This window comes from Dermacentor silvarum, unplaced genomic scaffold (assembly GCF_013339745.2).
Source record: "Dermacentor silvarum isolate Dsil-2018 unplaced genomic scaffold, BIME_Dsil_1.4 Seq798, whole genome shotgun sequence".
NCBI classification, from domain to species: domain Eukaryota; kingdom Metazoa; phylum Arthropoda; class Arachnida; order Ixodida; family Ixodidae; genus Dermacentor; species Dermacentor silvarum.
Window position 1 is genome coordinate 13,018 of NW_023606795.1, and position 20,300 is coordinate 33,317.

The 20,300-nt window shown below is 46.8% G+C and overlaps 1 long non-coding RNA gene across 1 annotated transcript; it reads left to right on the forward strand.

Annotated features, from left to right (window-relative positions):
- The first annotated feature begins 1,611 nt into the window (after positions 1–1,611).
- Positions 1,612–8,702, forward strand: LOC125941984 (uncharacterized). Its single transcript, XR_007464715.1, has 3 exons — positions 1,612–1,730; positions 4,722–4,822; positions 6,671–8,702. It is a non-coding gene; the product is annotated as an uncharacterized LOC125941984 (long non-coding RNA).
- Positions 8,703–20,300: the final 11,598 nt, after the last annotated feature.

The following is a 20,300-nucleotide window of genomic DNA, read 5'->3' on the forward strand; positions in this document are numbered from 1 at the left end:
GCCCAGACATCGTAAAAAAAAACAAAAAAAAAACAAAAAAAAAACGTAACGCTCGACACGAAACGTATTCGCCACTCCCAGCTCACCGGTACAGCTAGAGACCACAACGAAGTGGCAGCAAGCACGCGGCCACGCCAACAAGCAAAGCTGTGAGAATAAAGGGGCAACGGCAGATAATTTTTATAGTTCGACTGAGTTCGGCGCAGCGCGATTTACGCGGCTGCAACCTCCCGACTGAAAAGCGACCGGAACTGACGCTACGACGCTTTACCGTTGCCTAGACAACCCGGCGCGCGGCAGGGTGGGAAGGCGGAAGCTGCTACGTCACCTCATCGACTCTTGCTTCAAAAGATGCGTTGTCTCTTTTTGTCTTGTGTCCGCGTCTCGCGCTCTGGGAAATAATTTTAAACGTGTGATTGGTTTTATGTGCGATCTAATCAGAGACGTAGTCTGTGCGTTATGTATTAATCGTGCCCCACCTCAACTTAAAGCCTTGGCACGCGCTGGAAGATGGATCCACGGAAGCAGATACGAGCAGTTGCAACGTGCCCGGTGTCGGCGGTCGGTATACTACTGTCAGTATGGAAAGTTTCAGGCAAGTGTCCGTTCATTTGGTGTTTCTTTATTTGATTACGTGTTATTGTTGGCTGTAGAAGTATCTCATTGTGATCCGATAGCATATTTCACTAATGTAAGCGCAAAAGCAGTTGCACGCAGTACTACGGCAAGATGGCTACCTCGATTGCCCCCGTGTGACTAGCAAGTATGTGTGACTAACGTTTCTGTGGCCACGTCGGGCGTGGTGCGCTTGCATAATCGCCGCTTTGTTTCTCAGCGCTTGAACTATCGGAAATGTGGGGTTCTTGCGAGTTCAGCGCGGCTAATAACATGGTCGTTCGTATTTGTGTCGAGTAGAAGAAGTGACGACTGGCTTCGCCTTTCGAAAGTACCGGCGCAATATTGGCTCTCCCTCGCGCGCCCGCGTACTGCTGCTGCTGCTGCTTGCCGGACTCCTTCTTCAGCGTGTTTTGGGCTATCTTTCTCTCTCCGTTTGTGTGTGTGTGTGGTGTGTGTTAGCGCGCGCGTACGTGTTTTGTAAGCGCTTTACGTGTGCGTGCGTGCGTCCGTGCATTTTTCTGAGCGCTGTGTACGTGCGTTCGTGCATGTTTTTTGAATGTTTTGTATGTGTGAATGCGCGCGCGCGCGTGCTTGTATGCGGGTCTCTATGTGCTTGCGCGTGCGTGCGTTCGTGGGTGTTTTGTGAGCGCTTTGTATGTGCGCGCGTGCCTGTTGTGTGAGGGCTTTGCATGTGTGCGTGCGCGCGCGCGCGTTGCTGCTCTGCGAGCGTTTTGCTTGTGCGCGCGTGCTTGTATGTGGGTCTCTATGTGCTTGCGCGTGCGTGCGTTCGTGCGTGTTTTGTGAGTACTTAGCGTGTGTGCGTGCGCGCGCGCGTACGTGTTTTGTGAGCGCTTTGCGAGTGCGCGTGCTTGTATGCGGGTCTCTATGTGCTTGCGCGTGCGTGCGTGCGTGCGTGCGTGTTTTGTGAGTGCTATGTATGTGCGTGCGCGCGCGTGCTTGTGTGTGTGTGTGTGTGTGTATTGAATAAAGTCGGTAGTTTTACACGCAATAAACCTTCAAAATTGGTGCAGCGGCTGTCTCCGCCCTGAAAACCGAGTTTGGTGTCGAGCCACTCTGGAATATATGGAGGCGCCGGAGGACCAGTGGAAGGTGTAAGTTTCCTCCTTTTTCCCCCCTCTACCCTGATGAATCCAGTTCCTTGATTGTTATTGTGAAATAAACGTTTCATCAACAGCATAAATACATGAATCAGAAATCCGGAAAGTGTGTTTCACGATTACACTAATTTCGATCGTGAAACGTGTACCTTCGGTTAGCCCACATTTCCTTGAAGTAGGCAACTGCTTATGAGGCGGCGGCGGGCGAAATGCTGCCGCCCTTTTCGCCCGCACAAAAAATGTTTTGCCTACAAATGCAAAAACGCCAGTGTCCCGTGCATTGGGGGCACGTTGAAAAACCCATAGGGATCAGGATCAATCCGGAGTCACCCGCTATCCCGTGCTCCTTAATGAATAAAGCCTTTATTTTATTGAAGGGGACGGCTCTAGGCCGCTGTTGGGGATTAGGTGGGAAAGGAATGTGGGTTCCCGGATTGTTGCCTGGGGCACATCTTCATCTCAGTCTTTGATCTCCCGCTTTATGCAGACTCAGGTGCATGTTCACTTCCGCCGCTCTCGCACGGGCTAGTCGACCCCTTCTACACTACTCGAAACAAGCCACTTTGTCTGCCATATGTCGCAATGGCTTTCTGTGTTTCAGGGTTAGTCTGTATTTCAATTCCTAGCGTTCTAATGTCTTCGTGCAGTAAATGTTGAATATTGGATCTCCCTTGTGAAAAAGCTGCACACTTCCAAATGAGGTGTTGCAAGTCTGCTCTGCATGACTCCTGACAATGTGTGCATTGGGTATAAGTGTTCGCAGTCGTAGCTTGTCTGGTTTGGTGCCATTTCTCAAGTATGTGTGGTGGGTATGCAGCATTGGCCATAACCTTGTTCAAAAAAACCTCTTCCGTGCGAGTAAGGCCGCCGTTGTCAAACACATGTACTGGTGTAGCTTCTAATAGTCTCCGTTTACTATCTGCTTTTATTTTAGTGCGAATGTAATGCATCAGTGCTCTGCTAGGAGAGCCTTCGGCCAATATCTTTAGGTATGGATTTTGGTCAGCGGGGTTTGGCGAGGAAATGGAGTGTGGGGAGCTGTACGTGTAATCAAGCCCACTCGCTTGCGCGGCAACTGCGTGAGCGGCTGCGTTTCCCCCATCCGTGCCGGTGTGCCCAGGTGTCCATATGATTTCAACATTTGTCCCGTTGTCCTGTATTCTCTTCAGCATTTTTCTGGTGTCGTTGGCCACAGCATCATCTGTCGTAGGCACCGTTAATTCGGCCACCGCTTCGTACGAGTCAGTTAGGATCCGATAATTATTTCGCACATTCTGCTCTACAATGTCTCCCATGTCAATGGGAATGGTGTTGACCGCTCCCCATATAGCTAAGAGTTCTGCGTCCAAGGTTGCACCCCCGGGAAGCTGACATGTGTGATAGCCATTGTGTTGGGGTGCAGATGTGCTAACCCAGGCCATGCTTGCCATGTCGTTTTTGATTGCAGCGTCCGTGTAGATGTCAATGGTGTGCTGCGGCGTTCTTAGTTCTAATCTCTTTTCAAATATTTGTCTAGCTTCCGCGTTTCGTCTGGCGATAGGGCGTTGTGGTCTCCGTATGCCCAGTGGTGCTTCCCATGGTGGCGTTATGGTCGCTTCCGCGGGCTCTGGCTTCGCATGGACTTGTTTATCCCATGCGATGATCTGTTTTCCCTGAGTCGTGTTTTCCAACCGGGATCGCATTCGAATTCGTGCTTCATTGATTATGTCCCGTATGGGTAGAATCGCTACCAGCTTGAGCAGGTCCTCGTTCCTCGTTTGCTTCGGTAGCCCAGTGATAGTACGGAGGGTGGCCCTGTGTAACTTTTCGATGTCGCCAAGGTCTCGTTCAGAGAATTCGTACACGGGTGCCCCGTAAAGAATCCTTCCAACCGCGACTGCTTTTGCAAGCGTTTGGCACGCTTTCTGACGCGCTCCGACATACTTGCTCGATATTCGTCTAATTAATCAAATTGTCGTTTTGACACGTAACACTCCCGAATTCAAGGAGACAACTGCTTAAATTGTGAATAGCTGGTTATTTGCGATATTCCGCATATAGCAATTGGTTTAAGCAGCTTTTACTGAACATATGAAGTGCTAAGATTTAGGTCTCTCTGGGGTGGTTCTCATGCCCTTCGAAAATTGACCTCTATAGCCCAATTATAATTCGTAAAAATGGAATATATAAGGCATGCCCTCGGACTCGAGAATGTGTTTGATTGAGCTGTAGGGTTAATTGAGAAGGTTGCAGTGAGTCCAATAAATTATTTTAATGCTTTCTCAGTAGGAGTGTCAAAGTGTAAAAAAAAGCGTATGTGTGTGTGTAAATTGTTGAAAGCGAGTAATGTGGTGCAGGTGTGCGTGTGGGTGTGTAAGACTTCGCTCCTCGAAAGGGCAGGACTTGTGTGAAGTGACTTGTTGGACAACACTTTGCAAATGTGGTGAACATGGTTTAAATAATGGATTTGAGACCTGCAAGGAGTTGCGACATTCTAACGCATTCCTCTTGCATTTACCACAGGATTTGCCACTGAATTGTGCAACTCTCTGGTGCTGTTTGGCCAGAAAAGGCAAGGAAACAATAATTAATGCAAATTTGCTTCATTCACACTATTTATAGCCAACATAGTAGCCCAAGTCACTAGTGTGATCGAGTATATATTTGCAATGTGGCACTAAGATTACTCATTACATTCAACTTAGCCGCTTTCATAGCTGGTAATAAACTTAGTGAGCACTAAAAGAAATATTAAACAATAGAAATACCGCTGGCACAGCACTGGCAACAGTGTATGAGCAGGCAAACGTATATGTGTGTGGAAATTTCAATGCAATGAACTTTCACTACATCTGTGGTATGAGGCTTTTTTTTTCTCAGTAAGCTGTACCAAGTCCATACTTTGATTTTTCTCTTGCCAACCAAAATCACCTTTATTGCCAGTGATCTTGTCTCTCGTTCTGGTAGCATTTTTTAATGTGGAACTAAAAATGTCATTTCTTGCAGGTCATCCAGATGACAGCCTCACAATTCGCAGCCTTTGTGCTCTCCATCAGAAACCCATCAGGGGCAAGCCACTTATGTTTGCCTTCAGACAAGACAACATTGTAAGTAGATATAGGCATGTAGTCGAATATTCTGAAACAAGTTTCCATTTAATACTGTGAGGCTCCTTTGATAGCCTTAGGTTCATATTTTGTGCAGTTGTGTGTATGCAGTTTTTAGATATTGCCGATGGCACAGTGCACATTGCAGATATGACGACTATGAAGTATATACTTGCAATTTCATCATTGTCTTTCATAATGAAGTTTTTCTTTTGTGCAAGGATATTCAGAGATTGGAGCATTTCAGCATCATATTCTGTATTGTGCATTCAGCGCTCATTTCAAGTTACCCTCCTCCTACCAATTTATTTGCGGGAAAAGAGTATTTGTTTACCCTCTGCAATGCAATTCTTATTTGCTCATTGCGTCAAACTCCTCTACTTTTAATTATCACATAATTATCACAACCTCAAAATTTCGGCTGTTATTGTTTTGAAAACAGTATCAAAATAAAAATGTGCTAGATTGCTATCAAGACTGCAAGGGAATTGATGAAATTGCAAGAAACCGTGGCTTCTTATGGTGGTTGAAAACCTCTTTTCAGCAAACCATGTGCCTATTTCGTTTACTGAGCTGCTCATGAAATTCGCTAGCATGTTTGATTTAACACAGTCGTTACAGGAGAAGAGAAAAAAAAAAGATTAACAGGAGCACTTTTCACGTGGATGCAATGCTTTTGGATATTCTCCAGGTTCATTTAGGAGAGAGAGTGACCTGGAATCGGAGAGGGTGGGGCAGGGAGCCAATTTGCAGCCATTGTGACTCATGCATGTAGTGGCAACACAGGATGAGAAATAGTTGTGGCACTGCGGTCTAGTAAATAGGTCAGCACTTACATAAACTCCCCCACAGTGAGGGGGAAATGTAGGATATGTTGTCCAATAAAGATGGTGCTTTTAGGAGACAGCAGGAAATTTTAGGCTCTAGTTGAGCAGCTACAATATGAAGGACCACGTAAATTGTAGGAAGCCAACATAAACTGAGTAGAAGGACGTACGTCACAGTTCAGAGCACGAAGTAGAAATTCGGAGCATCAGGAAGGATTGTAAGTATAAATAAGGGAATAGTACTTGTCAGCATATTGCCTAGCTAACAAGGGCAAAAAATAGTTGGCAGGACGTTCTATATTTTCCAGGGAAATGTGCTGAAACACTGATTCTTACTCAGTCAGTAAAGAAATATACAACAATAAATAAATAACTATGTATACAGAAAAGGCCTTATAGACTACAGTGGAGAGTTGGACATTGTTGAGCTAGATGCAAGTACTGCTTGCTACTGTAATGCAGGGCAGGTGAGAATGCAGTTGGGGGTTTCGTCATTTTCGTCTGTTGTGCACTCTCTCTGTACAATAGTGCTCTTCGTCTCGGAGTGTATAAATGTTGCATTCAAAACAATTCTCATTCCTTGAGCACAGCAGTCTTATTGTGTGTTCTCCCATGAAGTCTTCTGCTGCAGTGCTTCTGAAGTGTAATGCACAACTACATTACAGATTTTATATTGTGAGTTTTATATTGCGGTCACATCCATGCTCCTGGAGAAATGCCCATTGCTAAGAGATGTCGTTGGTAGAGTCTACATTTTATTCTCTTATTTTCCATAGTGAAAAGGCTACTGTATATTCATTTTTGCTTCTATGCCATTTTGTATTCACGATGACTTAGTGATCGCGGTTTCTAAATTTGAAAACTGGAACTTTTGCCCAATTGAGCTGTGCCTTGTGTTCGGTCACAATAATTAGGGGTGTTGTTTTCAGAAGCTTGTTGCCTTATCAAATTCCCCGCAGTGTATAGGATCGTAATGAAATGTAGAGTCAACTCTCATGATTCTGTTATTTTGCTAATGCAGGAAGCAGGATTCCAGCACAGCCATCTCCTGCACTTATGGTCAAGATGCTCAGACAATGGAGTCCCTGTTCCTTGTGGTTAACCGTGAACAGTATTCTCGCTTTTATGAAAGCTAAAGGTGATTTCCTGCATAGATTAAGATTTTGCAGCTCAAATGTATACACATTATTCTAATTTGAAGCAACTAATATATGCTGTTTAATACTTTTATACTGTTTGATACAATCATTTCTTGTTGGAAAATATTAAGCATGATGTTTAACATTTATTTATGCATTACTGGCTGATGCATGATGGCCTGTGTTTAAAAAATGTGAACTCACATTTGAAGCTTCATTCAATAACCAGAGTATGGCTGATTTAATAAACATTATTTGCTCATTTATGTACAAGCCCTAATCTTCCATTATCGCACCAAGTACAAATAATTTAGAAATTGGCAATGTATCATCCGCATGTGGCCAGTAGAGTACCTTAATGAACAGTGGTTTGTTTTTATAAGGCCGCCATTGATACGGCACTTCGCACCTAAACAGTAATAAATCTGGCATATTTAGGCTGTCTTGCAGTAGAAAAAAAAACATTTTCAAGCAACATATTTTATAACAGACCATGCATTGCCTTCGCATTACAAAATTTAAGGAAACCATAATTGTAATCGGAAAATCTGCTACACAGCATTTTTAGCTCAGAGAACTCTATTTACATTTGGAAAAAAATGATTTAGGTGAGAAAAAATTTTCTTGCTCAAGGAATCTTGTTGAGGAGCGAAAATTCATCTTGATGCTCCTGGATCAAACCTTATTTAAAGCAAGTTCATGTGTGAAACATACGGTGTTTCAGTATATCAAAAATGTGCGCCAGTCAAGCTTTATATCGACTTTCCAAATCAGCTTTTCACAATGATTTGCCATGACATTGGTGTACAAAATAAGAGGGTGTGTTTCTTGTGTGCGTGCTCTACTTCCCTAATTGACCTTTGCAATATATATATTTTTTTCAAGGCCACCAAAACTAGAATTTTTGTACCTGAAATTTAATATTGAAAATTTATTTCTTTAAGTGGCACCAAACAGGCTGTTTTAGGGTTACCATATATACAGGTTGTTTCAGTTAACTTATGCTAAACATTAAATAAATGCAAATGCTACGTAGCTGGACAGAACCAAGGTAATGTTGTTCGCCGTCGCTTGGAGATACTCAGACTATTTGTTGTACTCGGCCTAATTCGATTAGACCTAATTATTTATTCAACTTCTCAATTATAATTAGATGAAAAGTGTCAATGAGTAAATTGTAGAGCAACATGAAAACCTCCCAATACAGCTTTCTGTTGCTCAATATGTGCAACATAAAATGGTTTTTCTGAGCGTGAAAGAAGCCCGTGAATATACGCAAAATTTTCGTCCGACTGGCCGCTCGAGGCACTTTATGTGTATTCGCGGGCATCTTTCACGCTCGGAAAAACACTTTTGTGTTGCACGTATTGAGCAACAGAAAGCTGTATCGGGAGTTTCTCATGTTGCTCTATACAATCTTCTAATTGACACTTGTCATCTAATTATAATAGTTGAGAAGTTGAATAAATAATTAAGTCTAATTAGGCGGAGTACAAAATATAGTCTGAGTATCCCCAAGCGACGGCAAACAATATTACTTTAGTTCTGTCCACCTACGGAGCATTTGCATATTTTTAAAGTTTGTCCCAAGTTAACTGAAACACCCTGTATATAGACAGATTTGATCAGTTATATTTAAAAAAACATTTTTGTAGGAAATGTAAATTTTCATGTACTTACAAATGTATTTGGTGATTGCACATTTTGGGTTGTTATGTATGTATTATGTAGTTATGTATTCTAGCATGGAATAAATATATTTACTTTCCTTGAAAATGCAGTTTCATATATGTCTTGCTGGTTCGTATTACATTTTATATGGATATGTAAAGCGTAATAATCATTGATGTAGATATACACGCTCAGAAGTTATAGTTTGCTAGGTTGCATTTGTGCAGTGAAGACAGGTTTGGCCCTGAATTACTAATATTTATTGTCATCCACACGTATAAATGTTGTGTACGCCTATCGAAACTTCAAGCTTGGCTATCGGACGCCGTGCTTGGTAGCTGAACTTGAACCTTCTGGCACACACGAGTTATGCCTGGATCGCTCCATATAGTCATAATTCAAGGTATGTACAGCTGAGCCTGCCTTCCCTATACTGTAGAAATAAAGGGTGTACACCCTTTCAACACCTATGAAAATGGGTGTTAATGAGGACTAACACCCTAACACCTTTCACAATTTTTGCTGGACACCCTTCCTCTAGGGTGCTATAATAGCACCCCAACTGTAGGGTGTAGGAAACAGCACCCTTAGGGTGTCCGTCTGGCGACAAACTGATTTACACCCTTAAGGGTGTTAAAATGTTTAGTGTGCATAGGAGACAACCTCCTTTAAAAAATCCCATAAGCGTTCCAGGAATACTGCTTGTGGCAACAATAAAATCTGGTAGCGCTTTGCTTATTCTCATCTGAGAGACGGTGCGCAAGAAAGGGTCTCTGCACGTCCCGAAAAAATATAAATCTGTTTACGAGCTGACGCACAAAGAGGTGTCCCAGACCTATTCCCCCATCTTTGACGCGCCTGAATAGGTTCGTCCGACTACACCTTCCAAAGTCGAGGCCCACACAAACACGGCAAATATGCGGTGAAATTTCTGAATGTTTAACCGAGAACAGTATAACACCTGCATTGTGCACCAAATTTTACTGATTTGGTACACAATGCAGGTGTTATCCAACAGTTCTGCATGTTGCTGGTGCGGTTGCATGTCCAAGTTTACACAGCTGATAAAACTATTATCCTTACTCCGTTTAGCTCACTGCTACTTTGCTATCGCAATCTTCGCCTTTACGGCGAAACTGTGACATTTTTTTGCCGTTGCTGCCTCCTAGGCGTTTTTCAACGGTTGCGGGCGGCACGGCGTACATAAAACGTGCGAGCTTTCACCCTGCCTTTGGTGGTGCGACAAAACGTGCTGACCACACAGGCCAGTCGTAGCAGCATAAAACAAATATGTGTTATGTCGCATGAAACGTACTCGCTGTTATTATTTTATTTCAATTATATGGACACTCCAGGTGCATTTCTGTCATCGCAATCGTCGTCACCGTGAGATTCGGTGTAAAGTCCGCGGGCGATAAAATCGTCGCCGCGCGCCGTGCGCTGCATGTCCGAACGAAAGCATGCGGCGGTGAGCCGACAATCGCGGCTCGCGCACGCAAGGGCGGGAAGCGGGAAGGAAGCGCGCAGCTATCCAGTCTCGCATAACGCTCTGGAGGGAGGGTCAAATTTGAAGGACACTTTGTAAATTCTAAAGCGTGTTCGGCGAAAGCCTGTGCCCATTCCACTGGGAGTGTGGTGACGCGGCCATTCGCTGTTGTCGCTTCCGTTCCGCTTCCCTGGCTTTGGTGCCCGATGACATGTTAGCCCGTCGCATGCGCATTCACTCGTTCTTCTTCTGGCGTTTGGTATCGGGGAATCCACATTCTTGGGGGCTCTTCTTCGAACCGCTTGCCGTGGAATCATCACCGGGCCGCTTGGGAGCCATTCGACTAACTCGATTGCTGCAACGAGACGTCTGACGATGGAGCGTTGCCGCGCGCGCCGCTGTGCCATCATGTGATTGCTGAGAGAGTGTAAGGGGAGAGGCCACAGCTGTGGCGGCGCAACTGTTGCTATGCGCCGCTGTGCCATCACGTTATTGCTGAGGGAGTGTGAGGCGGAGAGGCCACAGCTGGCACCGTACCAGGGCACGGACGGACGGACAGTCAGCCGCCGCGAGTATGAGCCATCAAAGGTTTTCGCCTTAAAAGGGTCGAGGGGCTACGCATTGCTGCGGCCGAGCGCTCCTGCCGTGCCGGAAGGCTACGAATGGTGGCGGAACGCTTTCTGCTCCGCGAGCCTCCGCCCGCGCGGCTGTATCTTGAAAGCCATCTGCGGCGGGGGGAGAGTCCGATCTCGCCGTAGTTTCGCGGATAAGATCGCGTTGATGTGAGCGCCGGCTCGACGCTCGATTCGCCGCTACGGCTGCTGCGCTTCCTCACTCCAGTGTTTTGACAGCAAGTTTCCGAGGTCATCTAGTGAGATGCGTTCATGTTTTCTTGTGCGCGCGAGACACATGCTTGTTAATTTAGTTAGTGTGCATATGTTTACAAGTTTATACGACCGATAAAACTACTCTCCTTACCTTGTGTAGCTGTACACTAATTTGGTATCGCAATCGATGCTCCGTCTTTCGGGTGATACTGCGACTTTCTTTTTTAGTGAAGTCTGCTCCACGAGAAATATGAAATGCGTATGAAAAAAATGTCACAGTTTCGCCCTAAGGGCGAAGCAATGAATGCGATAGCAACACAGCAATGTCATACGAAGTAAGGTGAGCGGCTTTGGTAGCAATATGAATTGTAGTAAACATGAGCTGATTAAGTAAGCAGGTGTGCTGCGGCGTAAGTAGACCGACATGAAGAGAGGCTCGATGACCACGAGAAGGCGCGTGTGAAACGGTGGTGTTGATGAGAAGCGCTTCCCTTGGGTAGCGCGTGCGAAGGGACACACCTGTATATATCGCTGCACTGCCGATCCGGGCAGTATTACATGTGTAGCGTGCGTTGGAAAATGTGGCCCGACTATTACTAACTGAATGAACAAGCGTGGTGTGAGCGCGCACAAACATGAATAGATCACACTGAATGACTGCAGACAACGACTGTCAAAACGCTGGCAGCAAGCCTATACGCTGCAGCGGGCGAAGGTACGTGCGGTCTATCGCTTCAACAGAAACTGAGCGGCGAATGCACAGTGCATAAAGGTCAGAGCCGTGTGGAGATAAGAGACGGTGCGGCGAGCGACGAGCGCGGTTGTTGGCAGAGTAGAAATGCCCCCCCCCCCCTCCGCTCCTTACGGTGCTGGCTTCCCGCTTCCTTGCTTGCGCGTGGGAGAGATAAGAGACGGTGCGGTCGAGCGACGAGCGTGGTTGTTGGCAAAGTGGAAGTGCCCCCCCCCCCCGCTCCCTCTGGCGCTGGCTTCCCGCTTCGTTGCTTGCGCGTGGGAGATTGAGTGCGTTCGCTCTCCGTGATAGCGCGCGTCCCCGCACGCTTCCGCTCTAGCATACGGCGCGCGGTGAAGATTTTATCTATACGGAACCTCACGGCGACGGCGACGCCGACGGCAGAAATCCGGTTGAAGTGTCCATATAATTGCTATCGCAATAATATTAGTTTTTGCACACATGCAACCACTATATTGCGTAGTGGTTTAATAAATAAATAAAGAAAGATGGCATGGAGGCCTACGTCTGTCCCGTAGGCCTCCATGCTGCTTCTCACTGCGTGTATCAGTCCTGCTTCGTGGAATGAAATAAGCGTGTCTTCGTTGATACTTTTTTGCAGGTACTGGAGCAGGCCTTGTTTTCGTTTTGACTGGCACCTTCATGGAGCAGATATGTGCGAAGAAGAGGCGTCTCGTGACGCAACTCCACATGTCGGCCTTCTGTGCCGCAGGCTGTTTCTTCCCTCGTCTACTGCTGTGCATCGTAGAAGAGTTTGGCTTCCCAAGGCTTTTGCTGTTCTGCGCTGGAGTTCTACTCAACGTGCCAGTGCTGTGTGTGCTACTTAGGTATGTTCAAAACGCCATGCGCGATATCCGATGCAATAAATGCGCAGATTGGTGGACCACATAGTGTGAGGCTGTTGTGATGCTAAAGAATGAGAATCCATCTAATAGCAAAGGAATTTACGCCATTATAGTGCATCGGATCAAGTTATACTTGCTTTATTCACTATAGTGCGCATGTCTTTCTTGTTTTTTAATATCGAAGCTGTTTAAGCGAGCTGTAATTTGTGGTACGTAGCAAGAAACTTCCAAGAAAGAAACTTCCTTGCCGAGGCGGGGTTCGATCTCGAGTATCCTCGGTCCCAACGCGAGCGTCGTAACCACTAGGCTATACAGCCACGCCTGCAGAGCAAGCATTTATGCGAACCATATGATTGCGTTCGAGCGTCGTCGTCTTCGTCCACAGCTGGCGCGTTCGTTCGCTCGTGCTCTGCGAGGTGAAGAGGTTTTGCTCGCTATGAAAGCGAGAGAGAGACGCATTCACGGAGCGGGTCTCCTGCAACTCGGTGTCGATGTTGAATGCTGCGCTATGCACCGCGCAGTGACGGCCGCAAGTTCAAGACGCACGAAAAGAAATTATCATCATCATGAGTAATAAGACGAAAATGTCGCGCGTAATTCCGGATAATGCTGGGCTACGGTCGCCAAGCTTCTCTGTCTCAAGCATTGCGCGGCCGAGTGCAAGGTTTTCCACTGAAATTTCTTCCCGTCCACGTCCTTAGTTCTGGCGCAAAAAATAATAAAAAAATAAAATGAGTAAGCACAAAGAACTAAAACAGAAAAAAAAGGACGCACTCAGACAAGATGAAGTAGAGGATTAGAAAGCTGATTTTCTCGGCTCAAAATTGGTGTAGTACGGTTTTCTGGTGTCATTACCTTGGACCTTTCACCCATGTCATCAGTCTTAAGTTTCATTGCTCAAGCGTATTTGGTGGCCATCGAGGTCTTGAAAGCTGCGGTGCAGCAGACGTTGCGAGCGTTGTTTAGAATATATCTGTATTTTGATATATATTTCAGAATATAATACGTTTTTTCCAGCCGTACGTAACAGCTAATCTCTGGACTTGACGAAAGATTTATTCATCAGTCTCGTGTACTTTTATAGCCTATTCAGCATTTCAATAATTAACTTTTTAAGTAAAATAAATGTTGCCGTTCCGGGAAGCATCGATTACGGTAGGAAATTAGTAGACAGCTGTACGAAGTACGGATAACAGTTTTATCGTATGAACTCAAAAACATTTGCTTAATAACTAAATGCAAACGATAAAAAACAATAACAAACGATAAAAAAACAATAGCAAACGAAAACACATCTCACTCGATGGGCGCAGACACTGGCTGTGAAACAATATCGTGAGGAAGCCTGGCAGCAGCAGCAAACGAATTGACTTTGTTCTGCCTCTCGCTTCAACGCGAACTAAGATGAGAGAACACGAAACTGTCAGCCCTCGGCGCACCTAGACTCTGTACTCGTGGCAGTTCGCTTTCAACATAGTGGCCACGCCCCCGCGCGGCTGACACTGTGCTCAGATCGCTTTCATGACAGGTCCTGCGTGGACGCGCTCGGCCGTGCCATACGCTGCCGCCGGAGTAGAAAGTGCCACCACCCCGGTGCCATGCACTAAGTGGAAGACGGCTTGCTTCGTCCCCGCCTTCCTCCCTGTCGCGCACGAGATGAAGCCACCATTTTTGGCCCACCCTGTTACGATTTCTCTCGCATCTACAGCATACAGCGCGCGGCCATGGTGTTGTCGCACTTGAGCTGTAGACGACGCCGACGGCAGAAATGTCCCTGGAGTGCAATAATGAAAGCGCAATAATAATATCGCAATAAAAACCTAAAACATGCCATAGTTTTAAAAAATTATGCAGGAACAATCGAAGGTAACTGTAACTGTAAGCGAATAACCCGAATGAACGCATGGACGAACGAGCGAGCGACTCCGTCAGTGTTCGACGGAATGCTCGCCTGCGTCTGCGGTGTATACTTCGTGGGCGAGAATTCAATGATGATTCTTCACCACAGCTTCGCCTCGATGGCCGCCGCCGGGTGATCAGCTAGACGTGCGATTAGCGAACGAACAAGCGAGAAATTGACAGCTTCCCTTCCTTCTTCCTCCGGGGGTTGCATTCTGCTCTTGCGGCTGCTACTGATGGAGCTGCCGCACGAGCACCGTATCTTGAAAGCGATCTGCGATCTGCCCACGCCTAGTGCCGCTAGCTTCGTATGCGCTGTGCTTTCGACGTTCGCTATGAAGCGAGACGAAAGACAGCGCAAGGTCATGCTTTCTTCTTCTTTCTAGGGTTTTATGTGCCAAAACCAGTTCCGATTATGAAGCACGCCGTAGTGGAGGGCTCCGTAATAATTTTGACCACCTGGGGTTCTTTATCGTGCCCTACAACGCAAGAACATGGTCAATTTGCCCGCTGCTGCTTGCGCGCTTTCTCACTCCAGCGTTCTGACGAGTTTCTGCGGTCATCGAGCGAGATGTGTCCATGTTTACCTGTGTGCGCGTGACACCATGCTTGTTTATATAGTTAGTAAGAGAATATTTACAACTTTATACGGCCGATAAAACTACTTTCCTTACTTCGTAAGCTGTTTAGCAATTTGCTATCGCAATTGGGACGACGACGAAGTGTGTCTTTAATTGACTGGTGCTTTCCAGTCTCCTGCTGATGTTCAGTTTTTTCGGTGTTTAGCTACGGGACTTCGGTCCCTCACCGGCAGTGATGAACGTCGACACTGCCCAAGTCTCTCCCGACCTGACCTCGCGTTCCGCGGGACCGTCACGGAAGCGTAACAGTGAAATGGACGATGCCGCCAGTGACAGCACGGAACACTACTCGGCCAGCAGAGAAGACTCCGAAGACGGCTTCGAATCCCCACGAAGCCGCAAGGCGAAGCGGAGGAGCCTCAGGACACCTTCGCCTTCAAGTACATCTACAGTGCAGAACATGAGCCGTCCTCGAGCCCCCGCCAAACTCTTCATGCCGGTGGTTCCCTCGGACAATCTGCGACATCCTTATAGGCAAGCTGTCTCCGCCTTCCTCGAAAGATTAGTTCTCTATGAAATCACCGACATAACAATTAACACTCGCAAGAACATTCTCGCCATACATGTCATGCATGCAACCATGCTTGACATATTGCGTACAGTAACCGATCTGAACGGGATCAAAGTGCGCTCCCACATTCCTGTCGACAAGGATACAGCATGAGGCGTCATCTATGACGTAGACGTACCAATCCCGAATGAAGACTTGCCTATCCTAGTCAAAACAGCCACTCCTGATAGTACCATCATTCAGGTATCTCGGATTGGCAAGTCACGGTGTGCGAAGATAGTCTTCAAGGGCGACACCATACCATCTATTGTTAAGGTCGGCCATTTTCGCGACCCTGTAAAGCCGTTCATTCCGAAACCTCTGCAGTGCCACAAGGGCCTTCGGTTGGCTCACGTCAAAAGTGCCGAAACAGCAAGGGATCTCATAAAGCCACATCGAGAACTTGCCCCCGAATCAAGAAGGAGTGGAGTATACTTAAGGAGATGGTAAGGGAAGGTTCTACGCACAGGGAAGCAGCCGTTTCTGTGAAAAAACGACGCTCCCGCCGCCACCGCAGACGTTCCCCAAAGAACGCGAAAAACTCCCCACATCGCCAATCTAGTCCAGCAGCGTCATCATCTCGAATTGAGAAACAGCAGTCCTTGCGCGAGACCAGACGCAACGTATTGAATGACAAAGAAGCCCAGAAAAGTGCTTATGACGTTGCCTGGCCTGCACTGCCAAATACACGCCCACCGGTTGAGCTTGAACGACGTACGTCTCCTTCATCGAACGTACCTCTTGCTTCCGACAAGTTGCCTGAACAGGATGTGCAGGTGGTTATTCTGCTGAAGTCGTTAATTGTTGTGATTCGCACACTTTTGGGCAATGCACAAACTTCGACTGCTCGATGCGCTTTACAAGTACTGGATGCCCTTGCTCCTCTACATGAAAGCTTACATTAGAAACATGGCTTGCCCACTTCTGCAGAGGCGACCTTTTCAAGAAGACGTCAAGAATGCCTCAATTCTTCAATTGAATGTGAGAGGCCTGATATCACATATTTCTGATTTTCGCCAATTTGTATATGTAAATCGGTTTCCGGTGCTAGTCATCTGTGAAGCAAACGTGAAAAACATCCTAAGATTATCAGGATACGAAGCTTTTACCTCCGCCACGTCTGACAAAATCAGCAAGGTCCTCGTTTATGTTCGCAAAGAGCTCACCTACGTGGCCCAGGCCATGCCTCCTCATGACGACAACCAGTATGTGTGCCTTAGCATAAAGAAGAAGAGTCTCTCCTTCACACTCGTCGCAGGCTACATTTCCCCATCAAGCCGTTTAGATTACACAAGGCTTGGAAATGTTTTGACGTCGACCTCCAGTCCTTGGATCATCACAGGAGATTTTAATGCCCATAACCTACTTTGGGGAAGTACAAGAACCAATTCAAGAGGTCAGACTCTGGTATCTTTTACTTCGGACCATGACCTCTGCCTTTTCAACGACGGCAGTGCAACATTCTTGAAAGGGTCGTCGTATAGCAGCTGCCTAGACCTTACTTTGCTGTCGCGATGCCTTAATTCGAGCGTCTACTGGTTTACTGACTTGGAAACGCGCGGAAGTGACCATATTTCTACTTACGTTGTCATCAAAGGTCTAAGCGATATGTTTTCCCCTATGGTCTCTCGAACAATTGATTGGCCCGAATTTGAAGCCTCGGTGAACGCCGAATGCCAGAGAAGCCTTGCACGTAGCTTAGAGCTTGTGATTGCGGACGCGATGCAAGCGACAACGTGCTGTTTCTCACAGTCACCTGCTCACACAGACTTCGACATTGAATTAGAAAGGCTTCGGGCAGTACGTCGGCGCGCCGAGAAGAGATACAGACGCACAAAGTCAATTCTAGACCTTAGGGAGGCCAGGCGCACGCAGAAGAAAATACGTCGTTGCATGCACAAATTAGACAACGAACGATGGCATTCCGTCTGTAACTCTTTGGACCCCCGCAAAGCACTCTCTCGCGTATGGCGAACTTTCCAGGGCATCACTCTTCTTCTGAGCAATGCCACCTCATTAAGGTACTTGCTCTCCACGAAGGCTGTCGAGAAGTGGATGTTGGAGAAGACTTTTGTGCAGAAATTGCAAGCGACAGAATGCTACAAAAGAATCTTGAATTGCACGAAGTTGCCCTCATGCAAGTTTCGGCAATGGACGAACTTTTCTTCATGGAAGAAATGAAGGCTGCTTTAGCCATTTGCAGGCGTTTCTCTTCGCCCGGACCCGACAACGTAACATATGCTGCTCTCCGCCACCTTGATTATGAAGCACGAGAGATCCTGGTGCATTATATCGAATGTCTCATGGAGTGACGGTGTTGTTCCCCCTGAGTGGAAGCGTAGCCGTCTTGTACCAATCTTAAAGCAAGGAAAGTCTCCCCTTGAACTGAAATCCTATCGGCCTATTGCTCTCGCCAGCTGCGTTGGCAAGTTGATGGAAAGGATGATCCTCATGGGCCTCGAGTGGTTTCTTGAACATTACAATGTTTATCCAGACGCGATGACAGGTTTTCGACGTGGTCGTTCATCGGCCGACAACGTCATTGATCTCGTGTCGTCGATTCAACAGTAAAAATCATCCAAACGCATCTCGGTAGCGCTTTTTTTAGACGTGAGGGGTGCTTATGATAATGTCTCCCATGACGCAATTCTTGACGCGCTCGTGGCTGCTGAAATCGGTGGCCGCACTTTTCATTGGATTCGTAGCTACCTGACCCAAAGGAGCTTCTTTGTAGTCACTGAAGATGGCCAAACTACCGACCGCTATACCAACCGTGGGGTTCCACAAGGTGGCGTTTTAAGCCCAGTTTTGTTCAACCTGGCTCTCATTGGGCTGGCGGAATCCTTGCCACAGCCTGTCAGTCTATCAATTTATGCAGATGACATCTGCATCTGGGCTTCCGGAGTAACTCGCCCGCAAGTTCGCGCAAGGTTACAAAAGGCTGCAACGATGACGTCTACTTATCTTCAGAGACAAGGTCTCGGCCTTTGAACAGATAATTGCGCATTAGTCGCCTTCACGCGAAAATCAATGGCCGAATATCCTGTGTCTATTAAAGGCGAGCCTATTTTGTACAAAAAGAACCATCAGTTTTTAGGGATCACTGTTGACCGCGACCTCCCCTGGAGCGCCCATGTATCCTACCTAAGAAAAAGACTCCTCTCGATCAGTCACCTCTTCAAAGCCATCGGCGGAAAAGCATTGGGACCATCGGTGCGTTCTATGCTGCAACTATACAACGCGCTCTTTATGGGTTTCTTGCGTTACAGCACCCCCGTGTTGTCAAGCGCCCGGAGGACTAACCTCAGAGTGCTTGAGAGCATGTAAGCTCAAGCACTTAGAACTTGTCTTGGCCTACCGCGATGCGCTTCAACAGCTTCAACAATTGCTATCGCCAGGGAACATCCCATCAGAACGTATGTTGGCACAGACACCCTTCGAATCATCTTCGACACCTTTCCCAACTACAGTCTCAATGCCTTGCTTCTCTCTCGGAAGGTAGACCAGATGCAACTTTTTCAGGCATGGTAACCTCCTATCGATCTTCTCTTCCAAAATCAGACTTCACGCCTGCCGCAAGGCCACCTTGTCCTTTGTGGTGGTGCGCAAAACCACCTTGCCACAAGTGCGGCTCTCCATTCCAGGAGTTACAAAGAAGTGCGACTTGCCAGCTTGTGCCCTGAATGATGCTGCTCTACTTCTGCTGCATGATTCCTACTCTGATCGAATTCACATTTATACAGATGGCTCTTCGACTCTGACCATCTCTACTGGTGCGGTAGTTATTCCGTCGGCATCACTCTGCAAGAAGTTCAATATCAGTCACCTCACAACATCGACAGGGTCTGAACTTGCCGCCCTCCATAGCGCAGTGCTTTATGTGCACGAACAATCACCAAATAATTGGGCTATATTCTGTTATTCGAAAGGCAGCCTTACAGTCACGTTTATCAGCTCTGCGCCGCAGCCCACATGAACAATTGGTAGCAGAGATACGATTACGCTACCATGAAGCGGTGGTCAGAGGCCACAACATTGTATTTCAGTGGCTACCTGGGCACTGTAACATCACTGGCAATGAATGTGCTGACAAAGCTGCCCGTGAAGCACATGACGAATATGAAAGAATCCCAATACCATTGTCAAGAACAGATGCAACGCGGAACCTCAGCAGTCTTGCCCATATTATAACTCTAAGAAAATGGAATACACCAGAGTTTACCAACCGGCGCCTATATGCCATGGACCCACAGATGAAATTACAACTTTTACCCGGTTTTAAACGACATGAAGAAACCTTACTGTGCCGCCTGCGATTAGGAGTTTCTTTTACAAACTCCTATTCATTCCTGATTGGAATGGCGGACAGTGCCAACAGCAGCACATGTGGTGTTGAGGAAACCACCAGACATCTCTTATGTGACTGCCCTAGATACGAAGAAGAGAGGACTGCCCTTCGGACTGCTTTGGGGCGCTTAGACGACAGGCCTTTAACGGAGGAGAAGATCTTGGGCCCGTGGCCTCGTGCGTCTTCTATGTACAGGGCTACAAAGGTGCTGCTGCGTTTTTCTAAGTGCAGAAGCCTGTACGACCGCCTGCGACGAAACTGAGCGATGAACGCTTGACTGTAAATGTGCAAGGTGATTGTGAAGTTCTCGCTTTCTTCTTCTCTTTCAATCCCTTCTCCCCCTTCCCCAGTGCAGGGTATCCTACCGGGCTCAGCCTAGTTAACCTCCCTGCCTTTCCCTTATGACTTTTCTCTCTCTCTTTCTGCTATCACAATTGATGCTTTGGCTTTCAGGCGAAACTGTGGCTTTTTATATCACGCGTACATCGTTTTGC